General features: G+C 37.1%; 1 protein-coding gene across 1 annotated transcript in view; it reads left to right on the forward strand.

The window, feature by feature from the left end:
* Positions 1-19,016, forward strand: part of LOC111580844 (helicase ARIP4-like) — a 111,311-nt gene that overhangs the window by 8,243 nt on the left and 84,052 nt on the right. The window lies entirely within an intron of this gene.

Raw genomic sequence — 19,016 nt, forward strand, 5'->3', positions numbered from 1 at the left:
TTTTCTCACTCATAAGTTTCCTTCCCATAGTCAAGGGTTTTATTGATGAGTGCGTGGCTGTTTGGATGCGTCAGATGTTCAGGCAGAAATGAGAAGGCTTCCTCAGGCCTCCAAAGACCTGTCGGCTTTTGTACTTCTTTGTGAGAGTCAGCCAGTTGTAACTTTGGATGAGTCGCTGATTTCAGTATTTTTTTTTTCTTCAAATTACTGTTTTATTCTCAGTGTAACCAGTGAGCCTCTGTGTTGTTATGAAGGAGATGTTTTGAGACACTGATCTCTTTGGAGGTGATGCCAGTTTATTCTCACAATTATAAGTAATAAAAAATGCCTCTGTATTGATGTATTGATTAGCTGTAGTACCTGTTTGCACCACCAGGTATAGCCTTTTACTGTTTAACCTGAGGAGTCAGGAAGCATTGTGGGAGTTTAGGTTGCATAGAGGCACCATGACATCGTCTTCTGTTATGGTTAATGCCAACTGAGATCACGATTCTAAGTCGAATCATAGTCTACTAGGAGCTTATGCTTGTTGTTAGAAGAAGCTATGTGGTATAATGTCATTTCACTCAATTTGTGTGATCAATTAATTCATTATTGATTGACAATGCTGTTAAATGTCAATTAACAAAGTTGTTCCAAATTTGCACCCCTGCAATGAACTATCGCATATGAAGTAGTTTGTAAAATGGATATTAGTTTTAGAGCTGACTTGATTAACCTGTTTGTTGATTTTATTAAATATTTGGCAACTACAGTTGTCCATCACCTCGGTTCACTTTTCACTGTGTTGCGGATTTTTAAATTGTATATATCTAATTTTGTGTCGCTGATTTTTCGCTATATTGCGGGAATTTGCACATCTCTCTCTCTCTCTCTCTGTCTCTCTCTCTCTCTCTCTCTCTCTCTCTCTATATATATATATATATATATATATAATATATATATATATATATATATATATACACACACACACATATACACACACATATATACACATATATATTGAAATAAAATGTGTGGCATACAGGGCTGGGCGCTGATGGGCTCAGATTCCTCCGTCTCCCATGTATAGCAAGCGTTAAGCATCTTGATCCATTTCACATCGACGTCTGATTGCTGCACATAGTGTTGCTCTGCGGTGTTTATAAGAATGTGGTAAAGGTTTACAAGAGTGTGGGGAGGGTTTATAAAGCCTTAAAATATATATCAATAATGAAATAAATATCAAGTCGCTGTTTCACGGATTTTCGCCTGTTGCGGGGGGTTCTGGAACCTAACCCCCACAATAGACAGTTATGTGTATACAGTGATACACATAACTGATTATTGGTTTCATATATTTTTAAAACAATGATGTCAAACTCTCTGGTTTTAGCTTGTCTAAGTGACTTTTTTTTTGGACAAATAATTTATTGTAACCCAATGAATAATTGAAAAAAATAACCCCAACTCTACATCATATGTTGATAATTATCTACAGTTGTATTCGGTTTTCTTTATTCACTTTAAAAATATTTTTTCCACCAGTTTTATAGAACAAGTTGCTCTAAATACGACTTCAACTTGAGCCAGAATAAATAAGTGTTAATTAGAGCTTTGATGATTCAGAACACTGAAATTTAAATCAACTAAGTCAAACTACAGCTGCAAAAAACAACTATTTTCTTGATTTATTGTTAAATATCGAAACGCAGTGAAACATTTCCAATTGCAGCTTCTTTGGTTACATCTTGTAATGTTTCATTTTGTCCAACCAATCAGAGATTCATCATATATGACAAAGAAAATTAGCACAATATTTGCTGATTTCAATGCTCATGAATCAACTGCTTTTTTCAGCTGTACTTTGAGAACCCCTTAAAGATTCAGTTTATGCATGTAAGATCGGTCTTACTACATTGCATTACGTTAACATAGAAGTACTACCGTGTGTTTCTTTGTGTTTGTGCAGGTACACCCTTGCTTGTTTTTGCACCTTCCGTTTGACCTAATGACTGTTTATCCTTGAGGAGCATGTGTTACTATCGAGCAGCTTTGTCTGACTGAGGCTTATATAACCACTGTGTTTGTGCAGATCCGTCACGTCTTGGCTGTGTGGGTGTTCTTCTGTCTGGATTACTGCACTTGTTAGTGGTGATGTTTCAGAGTTTGACCATTGACCTCTGAAAAACTGAACTCTCCGTCCTCATTGAGTTGTGCTTGTCGGCGTGTAGAGTTGTGGGGGTGTAGAAGCACCTGCTATTGTTGACATTAGTCATTTGTTGACCAGCATCCATAGCTACGCCTCTGTGTCTTCGAGTGTGCATTTAACTAACCAAACTGTATTTTTAGTCATTGTTTCATGCACTCAAATGAATTGCTGAGTGTTTACTATGCAACAACAGTCTACTAGTAGTAACAGAGGGGAACAGAAACTACTGTCTGACTCCAGGTTTTTTCGAATTTCCGTTGCAAACTGGAGCTTTCAGTTGTTTGGAAGACACATCTTCCCTCTAATGACTTCTGCTCGGTGCAACATAAATGCATTAACCAAGCGATGGCCTGAGAGCTTTTTGCTCTCTGCTCTGCTTCCGCTTGAGTAGTTCAGATAACTGCTGAGTCTTAGTTATTCAACTCTTAAGACTTGCTCCAATAATGATTAAGTTCAGAGGTCTGAAGGGTTCAATATGGCTATATAACACATGATTTCAGTAAAGAGGTGGTTAATAGTGAATGGATCAATTCCAAAATATACAAAAAATATAAGAAAAAAATACCAGATTTTATCCATTATTTTTTGAAAATATTTAGTCTTTAACCCTCTAATACCCCAAAATCACCAGCATTACACAATTTATCACAGCCAGAAACTGAAAAAACAGACAGAATGAACAGATTCTTAAACTTTCTAACAGTCCTTAAAACTGCCCATTTGTGACGTGCAAATTCTGTCGTAATCAAGGTTCAACTTTATTTGAATTTTGATTGAGATTTGCCGTTATAATGTAGCATTATAATATAATGCTGCACGATATACATTTCTGAGTTCTCTCTACTTCTCGCCATGGTTGTGCTGTTTTCATAGAGATGCAGGACTTTATATTGTGGTGGTAAACGAGGGAAAAAAACAACCATAAATAGTTTAGTGTTTAACCCTCTAACACCAAAAAAATCGCCAGAATTGCACCATTTATCATAGACAGAAACTGAAAAAACAGAATTGACAGATTTTTAAACTACTGATTTGTGGCGTGCAATTCTGTTGGAAAACTTAACCGGATCTGAGCTTAAAATTAGGATTTTTCATTTCATTCTACATGCCAAAAATAAATAGTTTGTACTAACTAGATTTGATTTTAAACAAAATTAAGGATTCTGTGATACACCTAACAGTTATATGACGAAAATTCAGAGACTTCTCCGCTGAACTGCAGGCAGTGTTTACATGGAACATTAAGGAAAATTATATGGAGTATGGAAACAAATTATAACTGTACATAGTAGATTTTCTATAGTATTTACAGTGACCATTTTCCCTATATTCGTAACAACTGCCAACAAGGGGAACAATGTAATACATGTTAAGTCCAAGTTTTAAATTTTTTGTTCAATAATTCTTTTAATGAATTTGCCATTATAGTGTACCTACGGTGCACGGTGTACATTTCTAAATTCCCTCTACTTCAAGCCATAGTTGTGCTGTTTCCATAGAGATGCATTACTTTATATTGCAGTGAAAAATCAGGGGAAAAAACAACCACCTACTGCTTCGGGTGCAGAGGGTTTAAAAGTCATAAAGTAGTGAAAATAGGCTCAGTGTCCTTGAACTTCCTAAGGTGAAGTCAGGTTTCTTGATTGACCAATAAACTGTCAAAAACCCAACAGCAACAGTTTATAGCAAGACTTTTAAAGCATAACTGCCAAAAACAAAAACCTAATTTTTGGCAATTAACTTTTTATCTACCCACTTAACAATACTTAATATCAGATTTATTAAAAAAAACAAAAAAAAAAAACAAAAAAAAAAATCGAAGAAAAAGCCTGAATAGAAGCAGAAGACAAGACAGATGCCTGAAGTGGTTCTTTAACTCATGAACCATTCGGCAGATGACTTAAATGTTTGTTCTTTATGGTTCATGAATCAATTTGTTACAAAAATTATCCATTCAATTCTTAAAGAACTGTTTGTATTCCACATTGTGGTTGATTTTTCTCTTGAATCGCTTTCACTTTTAGATGTTTCATGTGCCTGATAGACATGACAGAGAAGATGGAAGTTGGCAGAGACAAATGGGAAAATATAAGATTGGACTTTTTTTTAATAAACGTTTGTTGGCTGCCTTAAGATCTTAAAAGTGGAAAGAAAATGGTCCCTGTAGAGAAAAATCATAACTACTTTTGATGCAGCTTAGGATAAAGTGTCTAAATGATCACGATTAAGATCATCTCTACATCTCGGAACACCTTTAAGTGTGTTCATACTGACAGAATATCTGCTGAAATGTTATATTAGTGCAGAATTTTTATTTCCAACCATAGTTCTTTCATCCTCAGAGGAAAGAGGGCTTTTGTATTCATGTTGTCTCTTCTTTTTTCTGTTGAGTTTCCCAACTCAACCTTCCATTGTCATCCCACTTGCCTCCTCTTCACACTGAACCAGTTTATAATGGAAACCAGCAGAAAAGGTGCCTCCAAGGTTGAACAGTTCATCCAGCAGAGACCCTTCCCCACCAGTGTCCCCATGTGAACCTGAAACAAACCCACTGAACCCACCAAACCCTCCCCGATTGGCTGAAGAGCAGCCAATCGCAGATCATCTTGAACCACTGATTTCTGATCCCTGCTTCTTCCCGACCCTTCCCCCTCTCAATCCCATGGACCACCGCTCACCATGAAAATATCGATCAGGTGCTCAAGCCTCTGCATTATTTACTGATGCTGTGCAGATATCAGGATTTAAATTGGCTCTACCTTCAATAATCAGTCTAAATTGGAAGGATTTAATGGAGGTCTTCATTGTTTGGCCTCTTAAAGCTCCTGAACAGGAGACGTGGTAATCGTTCTGGTTTCTTTCTCATCTTTTCTCCTTGTTTTCTTTGCTCCGGGCCAAGCGGAGCTCAGGTGGGCGTGGATTAGATATGAGAGTCAGGTGGGATTGGCCCAAGGGTTTACATGTTTAAAAATATCCTCTGAAGCGAGTCGCTGCAGGTCAGCATTGTTCACTGATTCAGGTCACTAATTTGCGTGTGTGTGGCCACCAGGCCAGAGAATTAAATGGAGGCTAATCCTGAATAAACTTGTCCATGTCGCAGGTATTTACAGGCTCAAAGACGGAATTAGAAAAACAGTTGGTGCATCTGAGAAGGTTCCAATTAAACTAAGTAGGCTGCAGGTGTTGAGGGGTGGTGTGTGTGTGTGTGTGTGTGTGTGTGTGTGTGTGTGTGTGTGTGTGTGTGTGTGTGTGTGTGTGTGTGTGTGTGTGTGTGTGTGTGTGTGTGTGTGTGTGTGTGTGTGTGTGTGTGTGTGTGTGTGCGCGCGCGCGCGGGGGGGGGGGGGCTTCCAGCTCGGGAGAACATGCAAACTTCATACAGGAAGATCACAGGCCGGGACGCGAACCAGGGATCTTCTCCTGAACAATGCTAACCACCAAGCCACTGTGCAGCCCACAGGAATAATAATAGTAGTACATTTAATTTCTGTAGGACCTTTCAAAACTGGAGTTTCAAGATGCTTAAAACACAGAATGCATTGGAAAACAACAGTAAAACATTACTAAAGACAGTGCAATTTTAACAGTAAACAATTCTCAGAAATTAAGGGGTTGAGGTGCAGAATATTGTGGTAAAAAGTCTATAATGTAGATTGGAGCCAGACTTAAAAGTAATCAACAGAACCTTAAGCTGAATTCTTTTTAATTCTGCACAATCGAACTTTTGCATTACCTGCATCGTACTGTGTAAGATTTATGTTTAAATGGCAGGTGTTTTTACTTTTCTGATAACATCTTCATCTTGCAGTTTGAATGCTTTTTGTGTAATGTAATATTTGCCATCTTATGAAAGAAGTAATAGCTAAAAATCCATTCAATAGTATATAAATTGTTTATCTGTGGGCATGCAAGATGACTGGTCAGTGGGCCAAATAAAACCCATTTAAAAAGCCTTAGAAACACAGCATTTTTTAAACCATTTGAGGTCTGCAGATGTTTAAACCTGTAAAGAAATTCCTGCAAAAAAAACCCTACCTGCACACTAACACACACATTAGATTAAAAAAAAAAAAAAAAAAAAAAGTATTTTTGTGTGTGTTGAGTATTTGGACAGTGTGTGTCTATGTGTGTTGTCTTTGGATGAAAGCAACCTGACTTGATTGGTTAACCCCTCCTTCTTTCTCTCCCTCCTCCCTCCCCACCACAACCACCAGCAAGCCTCAGCATTGTGTAATTCTGTTACACAAGCGAGGCGATGTGATGCAGATCTTCTGTAAATCTGTAAGATGTTATACAATATCCACGTCCAGAGCCATAAAACTGGAACGTGTCTGGTTTGCACAAATTGACCTATATTTTTGAAAGTTAGGAGATGTCGGTCGATATCATTGGGCGCGTCATCGGTTCGTTGTTCAAAATGTCACTCCTTCCTCCCAATCACATTCAGGATTGAAACAGATATTAAATAAAAGAGACTGACTTTCTTACACACTGTCAGCTTTCATTCTGTTGTTTAAAAATTAGCCCGCTCAGGTTACAAGAACTTCGACAGTCAGAACAGATTGTGTCAAATCAGGCTGTAGGGAAAGTTTGACTTGATGTAGTTCATGTTAACACTCCCTCCTCCTCCTCCTCCTCCTCTTCCTCCTTCGTTTAAATCTTACTTGAGCTCCTGCGGGGTTTATAACAAGGCCCTGGTACACACCATTCAACGCTGCTGACGTATGAACCTGAGACCATTGTGCTCAGATCTTGAATTTTCTATCCTTGCATCTTTAAAAGTCTGAGTTGGGTCTCCATAAGGGCCAAGAGAAAGCATTAATGTCACCGAGAGTCCTTATATTTGTGTATGTGAAGTGGACTCGTATCAGAAAATATGGTTTTTTGAGCTTTCGAGACATGCTGGGAGAAGTAATCACAGAGCATGTGTGTGTGTATATACTGTGTCCTCGCATCTTGGTATACATCTTGTGTAACTTTTTTCTTTATCTTTTTTTTTTACTGGTAAGCTGAACAGTGGCATTATTAGCCAGATCTTATGTAAGCCAGCTTATGCAAGCAGCTGTCTTCACACTGCCCCCCCACCCCCCTTATCATTCATTTTTATTTCTCTCTCTCTCTCTCTCTCTCTCTCTCTCTCTCTCTCTCTCTGGGGCTTTCAGGAGGTAATTACATGGTGTCTTTGGGTGCATATGTAAAGTATGAAAGGGTTCAGTATTTTGTCGATTAAACCCTCAGTGGGAGCATGTTTATGAGCGAGTATACGTCAGTTCTGTTCACCTACTGAAGGAGCTTTATGTTTACCACCACCACTCAATATGTACCAGAAGATGAGATCCAATGGTGCTAATAATAATTATATTATGTCATTTGGGAGAGAAAAAGTAGAACATTTAGAGACGGACAGCAGCAACAACCTCATTAGACAACAAATTATCGTTGAAATGCTTGAAACATACACAAAATGCACATAAAAGCTCTGCATTTTCACAGTTTTCTGGTAGAATGTTTATCATATTGTACACAGAGCACATGACTGACAGATATTAGATATTAAAGGTCCAAAATTTAATAGCGCTGCAGTTCTCGATTATTTTTGTAATCGAGTATTCTATCGATTATACTTGCGATTAATCGAGTAATCAGATTCTGCGCTTGGCATGCACATTACAGCATCAAAAGTGGAAGTGAGTGCGTTGTGCAACAGAAATACAGGACTATTGTACGATGTAGTACAGGGGTATGGTACATATATAGTATAGTACAGGTGTATTGTACATATATAATATATTACAGGGGTATTCAACTAAAACTCAAAGCCATGGGAACCCCACATATATTCAGTTGGCGATGCAGAAATCCCATTAATATGTTTTAATGTTTGGTCCATTTAAACTGCTGCTACTGCAGCTGATAGAACACAAATTTAAAAACTGATCAGTTTATTAGTATTTGTTACAGAGGATATTCAATCAGCAACTTTAGTTTCACTTTGATTTGGCCACAGATTAAAGTGATTTCCTTCACTATGAGACGTTGTCAGACCTACATGCACTTCAATACAGTATCATGTTTGACTATATGAAGTTTGGCAGTTTTATTGTGCAGCTGTTAGAAATAATCAGCTGCATTTATCTGTAAACGAGAGACATTAATGCATGTTTAACAGTTTACTACCAGCTTTCCTGTCTTGCATCATTTGTAGTAGGAGCACTTTTGACCGTCATTTTTTTAATATATAAGTATATATATTCCTCATTGTTCTCCATTAAAACAACCTGTTGGGGATCGGTTCATTTTGTTCAGAAAACGAGTCAGATGATGCGTTAAATGCTCCTGTATGAATCTGAAGCAGGAAGTCTGAATTAACAAAGAAAATTGAAAACCACCTTCATACCTGTTAACTCTGACGGGGGTTTTAGTTTTTGTCGACTCACACAAAGAAACTCTGACAAACTGCCTTCGTAGTTCAGCCTCCGATCTGCTAAATGTCAGAAACACTAGAAATGCTGTACTGGTTGAAATAGAAGCGTCTTGTCAAATTTAAAATCCCCTTATAATTTATTGAATATAGGTGCGGGTCCATATCTGATGAAATCTGGATCCGGACTCGGACCACAGTCCACCAGTTAGTGACCTGGGGTCTAGTATGTAGTGGATTAAACGAAGTCTCGATTCAGAGAATTTTGCTTCGAGGAATTTTAGTAATCGAATTACAGGTATAACTCAAGAAATCATTTCAGCCCAAATATTTTGTCACTTTTCAGCAAATTAATAAAAGTTTCTCATCCTCAGAATCTATATTGTGAAGATGGTTTATTTCACAAGTACACTACAAGAATAGAATATAATAGCTTTATTGTCATCATACAGGGGAGCATGATGAAAATACAAATAGCATTAAATAATAATATAAAATCTACATATAACACAAGACAATATTAAAAATGACCACATATACAAAAGAGACAAGAATAACTCCTGGTTTTAATTGTGGTCTAAATAAGCTGTTTTCTGTAGTTCAGACTAACTCCCCTCCCCCGCCTCTCCCGTCTTTGTCCCCCATCATCCTCCATCGCTCTCATTTCTTTTACTCCTCCCTCGGTGATTTAAAAAAAAATATTTTGCCCTCATCGCCGTTTCCATCTTCACTGAATTCAAATTGCCAAAAATAATGGTGCTCTCCACAAAGCGAGGTCGGCTGAATCAGACGTCCTTGGAGCCCCTCCTTGGCCTGCTGTGTGAGGTTATGTAAGGTAAGACTGTAGGGGTGGAACACGAATGGTTTTTTCTTTTAGGCTCTGTGTGCAAATGTACTTCAGAGAGTTAAAACTGTTTGAATGTAGTTTTAAGTTCACGGTTGCAGCTTTAGCACAGTGGAAACCCTTTCCGTTCCTGATGAATTCAAAAGACTTAGTTGTCCTTCTATTAATGTTGCAGCACTGACTAGAAAATAACAATACAGTGGAAAGTTTTGGGCACCAAAAATGTCAATTGCACAAAAGTTTAAAATTTCATTTTTGGGTTATTTGGGTAATTTTTGGGCAACTTTTGGCAATAGCAGTAGCAAAGGGTATGTTTTAATAAAACAGTTGCCAAAATTCTGTTCTAGATGTTATAAGAAAACAACACAAAATATTATACTGCAGCGTCACATTCATGTCAGTGAAAGCTGCTTTCTCTCTAGTCAAGCTGGCTGACTTATTGCTAACATGCAGGACTTATAAGTGGCAAGAAAATGTTACATATTTGACTCTTTCAGATTTTTAAAATCATATTCGACCTAATAGATCAAATTCTTTCACAGTTTTTGCAGCATTTTATGGATTTTTTGTGAGGTTCTTATGTGGAGAAAGCTAATTTTGGACCAATGTCAGTTGTGATTTCACAGTACAAATTGTGGATAGTTTGCCAAAATCACATCAACAGGCACACACACCTTTAGCAATGAATCTATGGCTTGGAAGTAACCATCACTTAACATCTTTTATGCTCTGTGATAGGAAATTTAAATAATTTGCATTTCCAAAAATGCAAGCGTCACCTTCAATTTAGCCTGTTGTGGTCACTTCTGCTCTTTTTTCTACTTTTTCCCCTCGGGGATCAATATTATAAGTATTTCTGATTCTGATTTTCATGTACAATGTGTCTACACTATGTGCAGTTTCATTTTTCAGGTGCAGTTTTTCACTTTCATGCATAATATTTAATTATCATCTGTGCATTTACATTTCATTTGCAATGTTTTGCTGTCATGCGTAATATTTCATTGTTCAGGCGTCATATTCTGATTTCAAGTTCATTATTTCAATATCGTGATAACTTTACTATTTCAGAGTCACTGCCAGTGCTAGTTTTCTGTTCTAAACTTATTTTAGTGGACATATTTTTAATTTCACTAATGTAACATACTTGTACTTTGCTCGTCTTTGTTTTCAGAGTAAGTTAATGTATAGGTTTGTGTGTGATGCTAATTGTGGCTGAGTGTGAAAACCAAATACATCACAGTAATGCGGCAAGGCTGTGCATTTATATTCATTTTCTTGACAATTTTGTGCATGAATATCTAGATTATTGACAGTTTTGTGCATTAATTGCCAGATTATTGACAGCTTTCTTCATTAATGTTCAGATTATTGACCCTTTTGTGCATTAGTATCCAGGTTATTGGCACTTTTCTGCATTCATATGCAGAATATTGACACGTTTGTGCATGAATATCCAGATTATTGACACTTTTGTGCCTGAATATCCAGATTATTGACACTTTTGTGTAATAATATCCAGATTATTGACACTTTCATGTGTTAATATTATTATTATTATTATTATTATTATTATTATTATTATTATTATTATTATTATTATTATTATATTATTATTATTATTATTATTATTATTATTCTATTTCATTGGTTTTTACTTGAGCTCATTACCGCCTCACTGTCCTCCATATATCTTCCCTTTTTGCATATGTTGGAATTCTTAATATAGTTTTGTTTTCTATGTACATTTGATTTTATTATTTATTATTGCTAATTTAGCTTGTTTCAATGCAGAGGCAATCCAGAGGCAGCTACTTATATCTTCATGTCCTGTCATGACCTCATGTATGATGACAATAAAGCTATTCTATTCTATTCTTCTATTATATTCTAATATCCAGTTTATGCACACTTTTGTACATTATTATCCAGTTTATTGACAGTTTTTTGCAGGTATCATACTTATATCTTACTAGTCTTGCACTAGATGCTGCATTTCTCATGTTATGCAATTTGTTTTCTCAGCAAATATCTGGCAAACAAATCTCCTTCAGGATTAATAGAGCTTTGTCTTTATGTTCTTGTTCTTTCTAAAAGGGTAAAGAAGACAGTGAGCGACGTTGTCTGACATTTCACCTGAAACTGTCTTGTTCAGAGTCAAAGCTGTGAGATTCACCTGTGCAGGTAGAACGTCAGATCAGTGCCGAGCTGACAGAAAAACATTTTCATAGAGAAGCTCATGAGTTTTCCTTTTTTTACTCTGGACACCTGCACAAAGCGCTATAATGAAATCGAGTGCAACAGCACTGGATATATCACAACGTCTTTCTGAAAACATATCAAGAAGTTGGACTTGCCTGGCGTATGATCTCAGTTTTATAAATATTTCTATCTTTCAAAGTGTCTTGGAGAAAAGTTAAATTCCAGAGTGTGTTCACAGGGCTGTTGCACTGGATTGCATTATATTTGCACAGGTGTTGTCTTGTCCACATCCTGATAGTTTAAAAAGGTCGCATCAGGTAATGAGAAATACAAGAAAGTGTCAAACCCACAAGCCGGAGCCGCAAAAACATATACTCTATGTTACATAAGAGCTGTTTTACAGCCCCGAGCCCTGACATGAACAGAATAGTTTGGCCTGCTATCCTCTGGTATATAAAGTTACAAAAAGTTTGATGGCAGCAAATCAAGTGGTTTCTGGCTGGGATTTGCCTTCCGAGCTATGTAGGCTAATAACACACTGTACAGTATGTCTGCTGGAGTTTCATGTGACCCACTTTCACATTTGCACAAGTAGAAGTCAAGTCAGGTTACTTTTTGGGAACGTTTTCTTCAGAAGTTGTTTCTTTTGCAAGTAGAGGATTTATTTTTTTCAATTCATTTGGTAGATAAAGGCCTCACAGAACATAAAAATTGTCCATAATCATCTGTAATTACTGTCAAATTACTGTCGAATTTCCCTTTAACTTCAAACTACAAACCAAAACCAGGTCAAAAATATGTTTTGTTTTTTTAATAATTGGTTCTTTTCCAATGTGTGACCAGAAAATTATACTGCTCCTCTATATCCAACTCAGGAAAAAATATAATTACTTTCAGTTTTTCAATGTTAAAGTATTACATCATTTTTAGCTGTACTTTTACTGGTAAGATTTTAAATTTTTTCACTTTTTGTTGTTATTTGTGCAGATAACAACACTAATATAAGACTAATAACACACTGTACAGTGTGTCTGCTGCAGTTTCATGTGGCCTACTTTCACATTTGTGTAAGTAGAATTCAACTTTTACAGAATATTTTCTTCACAATTTCCTAGAAGCTGTTTCTTTTGCAGTAGATGTATTTATATATTTATATAAGTGGGAGTCAAGTCAGGTTACTTTTAGGGAATGTTTTCTTCAGAATGTCCTCGAGGCTGCCCTGTTTTTTCATTTCACTTGTGCTCAAAGAACTTTTATTGCTCATAATCCGCTGAAATTACTGTCAATCTTACTTTTGTAATGGTAATACTTGTGTCAGCGTGACCTCCTGACAGCAGGTTTTTCTGAGTCGTGTGAAGTGATTTAGGGGGGGAAGTTTCCACATTTCAGCTCCAATATTGGGCCTAAAACAGCAAAGAGAGCAAAAAAGTCTACTGTAAAAAACAAAACAGTTGGGCAAAACTGTAGTCCACATCAAAATCTGTATTTTTATAAATGATAATTTGTCTATTTTCCTGTGGGTGACAACACAGTCACATTGTTTTACAGTATTTATTTCAGCTATCGATATCATTATTTTACAGATCAATATCATTATTTTACAGATATTTGCCATTACTTTCCCAGTTTCTGCGATTTTTAAACGTATTTTATCATTTTTAAATTTATTGTTGTCAGCGTTTGAGTGTAAAACTACACTTCTTTTATTGTATTTTTTTGAAATATTTTACAAATATTTGTCATTGTTTAAAAGAAAATTACTTCAAGGAATGAATTAAATGAAACATTTTTTCAATTCTTATTTTACATATTTTCTAAACAGATACTCCTTACAAAACCACAGAAAAATAGTTTTGACTTACATGGTGACTGCATAAAAACAAGAAACAAAAAACAAGCCAAAACTGGAAATAAGGTCCACATCAAAAATCTGTATTTTTGTAAATGGTAATTCATTGTTTTCAAAATTTTTGTGTAAAATTACCCCTTTTTTAAAATGGTTTGTTTTTAATAATACTTTACAAATATTTGTGACATTAGATAAGCTTGTACCTTTAACTGTGATCTAATGTGAAAGAGTAGATTAATAATCAATGCACACACATAAATGTAGCATTATGATGTTTCCTCATGTCAGACAGGTGAGCTGTCTCTCACAGAGTCCCGATTTATTAGCTGCAGTTAAATTAATTACAGTTTTAATGTCTACAGTCTGCACGACACTGCTCAACTTCTCATATAAGGAGATTTTAAGTACGAATACCGGTTGGCTTGTTCACACTGAAACTGATGAAGAAATATGTTTAATTGTTTAATCTTCATACGTCGACTCTGTAATTAGCAGTTGGTAGCATGCTAGTGGATAAAACCTTGACAATATGCTGATTGTAGCTGTGCGTGAAGACTGAATTTGTCAGCAGACTGTCAGGTTTTAACTGTTCTGCATGTTAATATCAAGATTTTTAACAGTTGTGTGCATTAATATCCAGGTTTTTAACTGTTTGGGGCATTAATATGCAGGGTTTTCTTTACAGTTTTGTGTATTCAGATCTATATTTTTATCAGTTTTGTGCGTTAATATCAAGATTTTTAACAGTTTTGTGTATTAATACCCAGGTTTCTAACAGTCTTGTGCATTAATATCCAGGTTTCCACCAGTCTTGGGCATTAATATCCATGTTTTGACAGTTTTGTGTGTTAACATCCAGATTACTGACACATTTGCGCATTAATATCCAGGTTATGAACACTGTTGTGCATTGACATCACCAGTTTTGTGTTTTAACATCCAGGTTTTTAATAGTTTTGTCTGTTAATATCGAGATCCTGTGGATTAATACGCAGGTTTGCCTATGAAGTTAATTACACTCATTGGTGCTTCATCAGAGTAAAATTTAATGTATTTTTTAATGTTCACATCAATGTTTCAGTAGTATTGTATTTCCTTTAAAGAAACAGTCATTGTCAGATAATTCCTGCTTTTGTAGACTAATTGGATCATCAGCAGTGCTTGCTTGTGACATCTGTTATGGTTTTTGAAGAAAACATTCTGTGTCACCTGTTCAAAGAGCATATGTCGCTGTGTGTGCTGTGGCGTAGGTGGAAACAGTGTGCCACGGCTGTATTGTCGCTATAAATTCCTCTGGAGGGGGTTATGTAGGGCGTTTGGCTTGTACAAAGAAACTGAAACCACAGGTCATGTCCTGTCCTCTATTAACTGTAAATACTGACTGCTTTTAACCACAAAGATGAACTGTTCTCGTAAACAATAATTCCGTCTTGCAGAGGATAAACGCTGCAGCCGGTAATTGCCAGCGGGACATCAGAGGGCCTTTTACATGGTTACTGAGCTGAATGGGAGGACATTTTCACAGAAAAATCAGATGTAATGATAATTATGTTGCTGTCATCCCAACAACACTGCAATATTCTATGTCTGAGAGACTTTCATGCAAGAAAATCTGAAAATCATCTGTGATTGTGTAACATCTGTATTCTGGGGAAACAAGTCAGTGTAAGAAAAAAACAAGTTCACTGCGTCCTCGGTTGCTGGTTTTCGGTGGAGTTTAGCTCGGCTGGATTTATGAGGCCTGTAAATGGCCCTGTCGGACCAGTAGGTCGGCTTGGCTGCAGCTAACTGTTGTGCAATGTGCTGTGTAAGGTTATGCAAGGTAAACTGGCAGGTGATCAAGAGCAAACATCTACTGTGTCTCCAATCAGCCGAGTGGGAGTGAATATTATTTAAAGCCTTTGTGTTTAGCTAAGAGATGATAATTTCCATTTACAGTGGTAAATGTAGGTCTAGTAAGTGTTTCGCTAGAATTCCCAAGCGAAGTAATGTGATTTATACATTTTTCTCATAGGAATTTTATTTAACACGTTATTATAGTTTCTGTAGTGTCAAGGCTTATATACACTACAGGTCAAAAGTTTTAGAACACCTCAATTTTTCCATTTTTTTATTGGAAATTATGCATGTTGATGTCCCATTGTACTCTGAAATGAAAGCATAGAAACATAAACAAATGAAGTTAAAAAAATCTAATTAGAAACCAAATGTATTCTAAACTTTTGACACATCAAAGTAGCCACCTTTAGCAGATATAACAGCTGAACACACTCGTGGCATTCTTTCCACAATGGAAATATTCTTCAGAAAATTCTTCCCAACTCTGTTGCAGAAGTTCCCATAAATTTGTGGCACTTCCAGGTTGCTTTGCTTTCACCCTCCTGTCCAGTTCATCCCAAACCAGCTCCATGGGGTTTAAGTCTGGAGACTGTGCTGCCACTCCATGTTTTCAAGCTTACCAACTGTTCTGGCATACCTTGGACTTAGGTTTTGGGTCATTAGCTGCTGTAGGATGAACCCTTGACCATGGAGGTGTAACAGAACGCATGGCATGGCGCTGCAGAATGCTGCGGTAGTCGTTCTGGTTCAGGGTTCCTCTGACTCTGTACAAGTCACTGACCCTGGATCTAACAAAACAACCCCAGACCATCAAGCTTCCTCTTCCATGTTTGACAGTGCCATCTACCTGATGGCATACAAAAATTCTGCATAATGAACCAAAGATTTTAAATTTTGATTTACAATCATTCCATGATACCTTCTTCCAGTCTTCAGTAGTCCATTGGCAGTGTTTCATGGCCCAGGCAAGCCTCTTTTTCTTGTACTAATGTCTTAGCAGTGGCTTTCTTGCTGCAACTCCACTTGTCAAACTTCAAGTCTTCTCTTCATGGTTGAAACTGAGACTTCTTACTACGGCCACTATTAAACTGTGCTTGAAGCTGTTGTCCTGTGAGCTGCCTATCGCACAAACTGCTGACTCTTAGAAACTTGTCTTCTGATTCTCTTGTGGCTTTGGATCTTCCAGACGTCTTCCTGTTAGAGTTTCCCCCAGTTTCTGAATGTGTTTTGATGGTGAAGAACACTGTGCTCATTGACACCTTGACTTTCTTTGCAATTTCTCTGTAGGAAACGCCTACATTTTTACGTGTTATGATGGTCTGTCTGTCTTCTATTGTTAATTGCCTTTTCCTCTGCATTTCTATAGCAGCACACTACCAGGTCCTCGGGTTAAGACGTCCTCGACTTATGGTGTTTCGTGGTTACGTTGCAATCTCTCAGAAATTTTTTGAGAAAGTCCTGTTCCATCACTCTGACATACGGCATTTGCGACATTAAAACAAATTTTGCACGTGAACTAATTGGCCAGTGGAGTGGATGAATACGTCATCACATGGCGCTATACAAGGATGACAGCTTTGTTTACATTCGCTGGTTGTACGCCACATATGTCACAGTATGTGAGTTCCAACCAATGGCAAAATGCACGTTACGTTCAGGACCCCCTGTACTTTCTGCTGTACAACACTGTTCAAATAATGCTCTGGAGGGTATGGTGCCATGGTGTGTTCCAGCACTACTTTTATGTAGACAGAGGGGGTTGTAAGTAATCAAGAAAAGTTGGGACACATGTAGGATTTGGTAGCACCAACTTTCAAGGCTTGATCAACCTCCATTGCTGCAGAACAGCTTTAAGTTGTGAACCCATTTCTTGTTCCCTGAAAAAGGCCTTTTTGTATAATTCTGAAATGTACATTATTTTTCAGTTTTGGGTGACCTTACCTTTTTTTAACCTCTGGCAGTTCACCACTTACTTTTGTACCAATTCAGGCTATTCATTGGACTTGCACTACTTGAATTTCAATAAAAAACTGGAAGAATTGGGGCATTCTAAAACTTTTGACCCGTAGTGTATATCTGTAATAATGACACTTTACATAACGATTATTACTCTTATTGTGTGTCAGACAAGAAAAGAAGCCAAACTTTGCTTTTACCAAACCACACCTGGTAATAAATGGTACATCTGCTCTGTGGTTTTCAGTTTATGATTGTTTTGTTCTGCCTCAGAGAAAAGCCTCTCAGTAGTAATTTTCCTGTTGTTGAGAGATGGAGCTTTAAAAGCATCCTGCAAACTCCTGAGCACTCTTCACCTCTCGCTCTTTGTGCAGTTCTCTCCAGCACATTTCGTTTTGTCCCTTTGTGCTGCAGCTCCGTCTTTGATTCGCAGGTCGTAACCCTTTATTATGTCTTTCTTACAAAAGGCCTTTAAAATACTCATAACCTGACCTAATTTTTTTCTTTCTTTTTTTGTTCAGAAAATTTAAAATCCTGCAAGTTTACACCTACAGTGCAGCAGAAACAACAGAATTTGATAAATTGCCTTTATTCTGCAAGAGAACACAGATTTTATGGATGTATATAGAATCAAATACTCAATTTTGTTTTTCAAATGAACTTAAAATTGCAAATCACAATTTCAAATTATTGGCCTGCATCAAGCAAAGAAAACAACTAAGGAGATTTCTGAAACTACTAAAATCGGGTTAAGAACCATCCAACGCATTATTAAAACCTGAAGAATAGTGGTGAACCATCAGCGTCTAGGACCAAATGTGGTCGGAACAAGCTCTTCTATGATCGTAGGTAATCAACAGTAGAACTCACGACTATGTTTAATAGTGAAAGTAAGAGCATTTCCACACGCACAATGTGAAGGGAATTCAAGGATTGGGACTAATCAGCTGTCCAGCTCTAAGAAAACCACTGATTAGCAAGGCTTATCAGAAAAAAAGGCTTCAATTTGCTAGGTAGCATAAAGATTGGACTCTGGAGCACTGAACGAAGGTCATGTGGTCTAATGAGTCCAGATGTTCCAAAATGATGGGTGCATCAGAGTAAGAAGAGAGGCAGATGAAGTGATGAACTCATCATGTCTATTTCCTACCAGTCTGTGGGGTTTAGGGTTATGATCTGGGGTTGATCAGGTTCAGCAACGTTATGTTCCCAAAGAATGAGGTCAGCTGACTACCTGAATATTCTGAATGACCAGGTCTTTACATCAATGGAGGTTTTCTTCCCTGATGTTCATGTACATGTTCCAAGATGACGATGCCAGGATTCATGGGGCTCACATTGAGAATGAGTGGATCAGGGAGCATGAGACATCATTTTCACACATGGATTGACCTCCACAGAATCCAGACCTCAGCCCTAGTGAGAATCTTTGGGATATGGTAGAGAAGACTTTGTGCAGCAGTCTGACTCTTCCATCATCAGTGCAAGATCTTGGAGAAAAATGAATGCAATTCTGGACAGAAATAAATGCTGTGACATTGCAGAAGCTTGTCAGAACAGTGTCACAGCAAATGTGTGTCGCTCAGAGCTAAAAGTAGTCCAATGAAATATTAGTGTGCAACTTTTTTTTGGACGGATTGTGTATGTTTTTGCAGTTTTTTAGTTTTTTTTCAAACTGTTTTGTTAAATTTCAGATATCTAGTAAAGTCGCAGGAAA

Source organism: Amphiprion ocellaris, chromosome 8 (genome assembly GCF_022539595.1).
Source record: "Amphiprion ocellaris isolate individual 3 ecotype Okinawa chromosome 8, ASM2253959v1, whole genome shotgun sequence".
In the NCBI taxonomy this organism is placed as follows: domain Eukaryota; kingdom Metazoa; phylum Chordata; class Actinopteri; family Pomacentridae; genus Amphiprion; species Amphiprion ocellaris.